The sequence below is a fragment of the Rhipicephalus microplus genome, chromosome 6 (assembly GCF_043290135.1).
Source record: "Rhipicephalus microplus isolate Deutch F79 chromosome 6, USDA_Rmic, whole genome shotgun sequence".
NCBI lineage: Eukaryota > Metazoa > Arthropoda > Arachnida > Ixodida > Ixodidae > Rhipicephalus > Rhipicephalus microplus.
Window position 1 is genome coordinate 83,118,113 of NC_134705.1, and position 5,868 is coordinate 83,123,980.

Sequence of the window (5,868 nt, forward strand, 5' to 3'; positions counted from 1 at the left end):
ACTCAGGGCCGTTCGGCGAGCGCCGTGAAGTCAAGAAACGGCTGAGGTCAGGCGTGTCTCGAAAAATTGAGTCTGGCGGGTGTATGTGTACCTTTTGGGTCGTTTGCAGGAAGATGCGGTCGTATCGGGCTCTCAAAATTTCCAAGTACTCTCTCGTGGTTGGAGTCAAGGGGGCGCCTGCTTTCAGTATTCTTATCTTCCGCAGGGTTTCATTAAGTTCGTACGTGAGTGTCAGTCTCGCGTTCCTACCACATTCCCTAGCCCCATGCTGCCACTGTACTTTTAAACTATCCCACTCCTGAGAGGGGTCTCTCGCGCCCGAAAGTGTTTCCTTAACCCCCGCCCTTAGCGTCTCCTTCACCGCGTCATCTGCGAGCACCGCTAGATCGAGGCGCCATATGCGCATCCCGTCCAACCGACGATCCGGCAAGGCCATAGACAGAACCACAGGAAAGTGGTCGGAAATTCGACCCGCCTCTGCCGGAAAGGCGCGTACCGCCACGTCGGCCACCAGAGAACTCAAGGCCCCACAGACATAAAATCTATCTAGCCTTGTCTCCGATGAACCCCTTTTCCAGGTCGGGACAAACGTGTTGCCTTTCTTAAGAATCCATGCGTCTTGGAGCCCGAAGTCCTGTGTTAAGCCGACGAGCTCGCGAGCGTTGTTAACATTTCTGCCTTGGCCCGGGCCCCGTACATCTCGCATGCTATCAGTGACACAGTTTAAATCCCCACATAGCACTGTCGCGCACTCTTCCATGAAGTAGGGCGATAACGATCGAAAAAAAGCGTTCGTGTCTCTCCTTCGCGTCGTCGCGTACACACATACAAAGCGCAAACGCAGGCTGCCTATCTTACATTTCAACTGCAACGCTCGACCGTCGCTATCAGCAGTGCAAAAGAGCGTGGAAAAAAGGGCGGCGTTCATTATCACGGCACCGACGCCGCAACTGCGCGTGGACGCTAGTGAAAAGTAGCACGGTAAATTAAACCGATTACGAAACGCTGTTACATCTGCCAGCGACACAAAATTAACTTCTTGAAGAAACAAAAGGTCAATAAAATTCTCTCTAGCAAAATGGATAACCTCTGTCTGTTTATCGGGTTTACAAAACCCCTGTTATTTAGGGTAATTATGTTAACCATGTTGCTAGAGAAATGATTACTAAAGGTAGGAATACCTTCCCGCCGGTGAACGACGGGTCAGTCGACGCCTTACGCGACCGGAGGCTTGGGCCCGGAGGGGCCCTGGGTATGCGGCGTTCCCGTCGCCGCCTGCTTGCGGGGGTTTCCCACTTCCTCGGAGCTTGACTCCGACGATTGGTATGGCCGTTTCAAATCTGGTTTGTCCAGCTGCATTCCGTAGTCCTCGCAAAAGGTCCAAAAATGTCGTTCAGTGGGTTCCGAAGGTTGGGGTCTCGGCTCTGCTTCAGCACTCGGGACACCGGGCTCAGCGGTTGTTGGTCCTGCTGCGTGCTCGGAGGGTCGTCCGATGGTTTCCGATGCTGAGGTTCACTCGCGGGCGTGCGGTGTCCTCGCCCGACGGCCACCTGCCCGCTGGGGTGCTTGACGCCCAAAGGTGTGCCCTGCGAGGGTTCGGTGTTTGGGGGTGCGTCCTCAATGGAGCTTGACGACTGCCTTGTGTCGTCCGATTTCGTTGAGGTGAGCTGACTTGCTCCCGACAGTGACTCCGTCTCCGACACGGATGCGGAGTCGCTTGTCACCTGCGGGCTTGGGGACGCATCTTCAACCACTGCACTCCAGTCTTTAATGGGCTCTTCCTCCTGAGGGTTGTGCGTCCTCCCACCTTGTACCTCTTCGGTATTGCCCCGGGGGGCAGTGACTCCCGCACGAGGTTCGTGTTCTGGTTCGGGGGCTGTCGGACTTGGGGGAGGTTTCTCCCTCGCGGCCGCCGTATACGACCTTGGCTGAAGGCAGTCTGCGGTCGCGTGTTCCCCGCCGCACCGGCGGAACATCCTGTCGTGTCGTGGCCGAACGCTTCGCACCTCGCACATCTCGGGGTGTGGCAGTCCTTCCCCACGTGGCCTTCTTGGCAGCAAAGGGAGCAGACTTTCGTCACGCCCCGATAGTCGCACATTACACGGTGCCCTTGCACGGTCAGGAAATTCGGCACTGGTTTGATCATCTCCAGCCGTACAACTTAGAGACTGTTGCCCACGTGCTGGCGCCCTTTGAACGTTTGTTCATAGATATCGATTACTTTGCCGTACTGGGTGAATGCTGCAGCCACAGAGGCATCCCCAAGAAAGAGGGGGCACCTGAACACTGTTACTGCGACTACTTGAGGTCCGACTTGGATGACTGGTACTGAGACTCGGTTGAGGACGAAACTTCCCCGCGACGACAGCTTCGCTGCGGCCGTCGCAGTGGCTACTGCAATGCAGAACTTCGTTCCGCCTTGGTGCTGAAGGGACTTGAGACCTCTTGGCCCGGTTACTTCTTCAATTGCGTCGATGATTTCATCTGCGGTAGAATCCGTCGAAGCGTTGAAGCAAAAGCAGTGCGCTTTAGGAGGGGGCGCCCGGAATGCGATCCTCGCGTTGCACGCAACCGACCGAGCCGATCGCGAGCCCCGGGGAATGACTAAGCTTGAAAAACTTGCCGCCTGGTGCCTAAAATAGGTCCTAGCCAAAAGGCCGAGAAGCGATGCAATTCATTAGCACTTAATTGAAATCCATTCTTTCACACCTCGTACTTAGTCCTGGCCAAAAGCCAGGCAAACAGTACCAAAGCAATTCTGACGTCCACCAATTCACAAACAGCATTGTGCACCGACAGCGGCGGCGCTGGCTTCACGGCATTGCTTTTATCCCTAGTCCGCTTGAAGTTTCTTGTTTCGCTTACAAACATGTTATAACTGAAACCTTCTTTTTCCCAGAGGTCAAAGCCACGCGTGCTTGCTTGCATGCGTACTCTCGAATGTAACCATGATGTCACACCAAATGCTTGCCGGCGAACATTATCAGGCATGTCGCGAGGGATGCTACAGCACTTGTTTTAAAAACTGATGCATAGTGTACATGTCCAACTCGAGCACCAAAGCCTGGAAGGAAAAAAGAAAAAAAATGACTGTGCAAAATGTGACTACATCACCCATCCAACATGGCTTCTACGCTGGCTGCCCAAGCAACGCCTCTGCAACGACGCCCACAATCATCGGCAAAAAGGTGTTGCCTATGGCTGCTTCAGCGCGCTCAACGTATGCCTTACCAGTTCCGACGTGGCGGAACACCGCACCGAGGTCGACGAAGGTCCTGCCGTAAAAGGCATACCCGGGAATGCGTGCGAAACGTCTACCGCGTGCGTTGTGAAGCCGTTGATTGAAGGGTCATGTGGCAGAGAGTGACGGAACGTGAGTGTGCGACATGCCGCTGCGATGTCGTTCATGCGTTCAACGGGCCGGCAGGCTCTGCCTGTCGTGGTCGAAAACGCTTGTCCAAGTTTTGCTGATTCCGAGGGGTAGGAGTGCTATGGTGGCGTGTACGAGGCGCTGGTGCGGCGCTCCGTCGATTGTGCCAGACGGACATGAGGCGGTCGTCAGAAGGCGGTCGTCAAGTGGTCGCGGAAATCAGTGGAGAAGTACTCGCCTGCGCTTTTCGTCGAATTCCGCTGAGTAACGTGCGAGAAGACTCGCGACAGACGGTCTTCGGGTGACGGGTGGTTGCACAAATGCGACCGTGCGTCAACGTGCAGCCATATTCGTGGATTATTTCGCCCGATTACGATAGCTTCGTCACTGCGCTCGCTGGTGTTGCTCGTTTTTGTTGGCCTTCACTTGTGGCTCACACCCGGTTTGTTGTTCTGCTTCTTCGACTTCTACATACTCGGCTTAGTGAAGCCGTGAGGAGTGATGAGTGGGTACAGAGGCAAATCACAGCAAAGCTCGCCCGGGGCGTGATCTCACGTGTCCTGGGTCCCACGGCGCTTCAGGAACGTGCGTGGTGCGTCCATACGTCTAGTGCGCAATTTTCTTGGAACTTCCAGCAACTGGCAATTCCATTGAGGTGAGCGTGCGAGGATGTTTGTTGTATGTAATTAACGAGAGCCAACGGTGGATGAGCTGGTATGAGATGGTGTTCAGAAATGTAGTGTGTGATCAACAAGGCGATGTCCGTCGTGGTGGTCTAGTGGCTGTAAGGTACTCGGCTGCTGACCCGCAGGTTGTGGGATCGAAACCCGGCCGCGGCGGCTGCATTTCCCTGTGGTCAGATTAGGGTGCACGTTAAAGAACTTCAGGTGGTCGAAATTTCCGGAGCCCTCCATTACGGCGTCTCTCATAATCATATGGTGGTTTTGGGACGTCATACCCCACATATCATCATATCGTCATCAAGGTGATGGCTGAGGGCGCCAGCGAGGTAGCTGACCGCGTGGCAACGAATTACAGCCACCGCTGGCAGAAGCTGGGACCCAGGTCAGTGGACAAAGAAAAAGCACATCGGGGCTTTGCCGCTCCACCGTACAGCAGGTGTGTGCGGGGTGGGTCCTGTGGCGTTCTTTGCGATTTTAATTTGTGATGGGGAATAGTGTAGATGCATAGACGCGGCGAGAGCACGCGTCTTCAGGTTAAGACGTCGCGTGAAGATGTGAAATAAAAATGCCTTCGTTTGTCACTGCAACTGTAAACAGAAACACCAACAACCATTTTCTAGAGGCTGTTTTATTTTTCGTTCCGAAACGGGTGAATTGGAAAAGCGGAATTAGCTTGCCACATATATACACACTTCTACACACATATGTACACACACAATGTATACACACTTCTAGCTTTCCTCCGAAACAGTAATAATAAATTACTCAATAGTTTTATTAATATGTGTAGGGATGTTAAAAAAAATAAAAACTTGAGTATGTACGTGTGAACATAACCAAAAAAAGGGGGGGGCCTCCAATCATGAAATTTCCACAGAAACATTTATTTTCCCACGGCAATCGTAACTGTAAACACAGCTAGCGCACTCCCCGCACGCGAATACCGCGTCAGCCGGGGCGGCGTGACGCCACCGTCTCCGACACTCGCCGCACCCACGCCGTTTACCCCGATATCCTTGGTAAATTCGAACACTCTTTCTGTCATTGAATTTATTGTCGACCTCACCCCCGCAGGGGTGAGTGGGCCGATCCCGGAGGTAGTGCAATACCGGGCCAACCCGTGGCGGAGGTGAAGCAAGCTTCAAGCACTCCGCCGCATTGCAAAAATAAGTTTAATATCTTGGATCCAAATAGGATCCGTATCAGATATTAAGCTGATAAGAACAGAGTGAGGTTGTCAAAAGAGGCAGCACATGAGAGAGGAAGTAGAAGTCTCGGCCTTGCTGGCCCGACCGAAGGCCGCCCGGACCTCCGGGACCACAGGGCCTGACCAAGGGTGCGGCGTCCTACCGGCTGCCCAAGCGTCCACCCTTTCTCACCAAAGGGCTTGGCCAGTCGCCATGGCTTAGAGCCATGGTGGAGCTGCATTGGAGCAGGCCGGTAGAGCAGGGGCTGAGCCGCACGTCCACCCAGGGCCGGGGAACCCTGGGCTTAGTCGGGAAGGCCGCCTTGGGCGACCACCCGCCAGCTAAGCAAGCGACCCCAGAGCTTATAGCTCAATACAGCGGTGATAGCGGGGTGAGCCTTTTGCCCACCGCGGAGGTTCACTCCCCTGCTGCCGCACCCCGAAGAGAGGCCGCAAGTGGATCCCGCAGGCAAAAAACCTTCGCGGGTCCAAAGACCCCAGGCAGTCCTGCTGGAGAGGTCAGGTGGTCAGGGGTGGGTTTAGACCCACGCCCTGACCTCAGGACAGAGGAAGAACTTGTAAGTTGCGGTGCAACTGCCCAGTCAGCTCCCGAGGGAGCCCGGTTTGGA

General features: G+C 54.6%; 1 pseudogene; it reads right to left on the minus strand.

Moving 5' to 3' along the window:
- Nucleotides 1-5,128: 5,128 nt before the first annotated feature.
- Nucleotides 5,129-5,303, minus strand: LOC119168817 (U2 spliceosomal RNA; annotated as a pseudogene).
- Between the last annotated feature and the right edge of the window lie 565 nt (nt 5,304-5,868).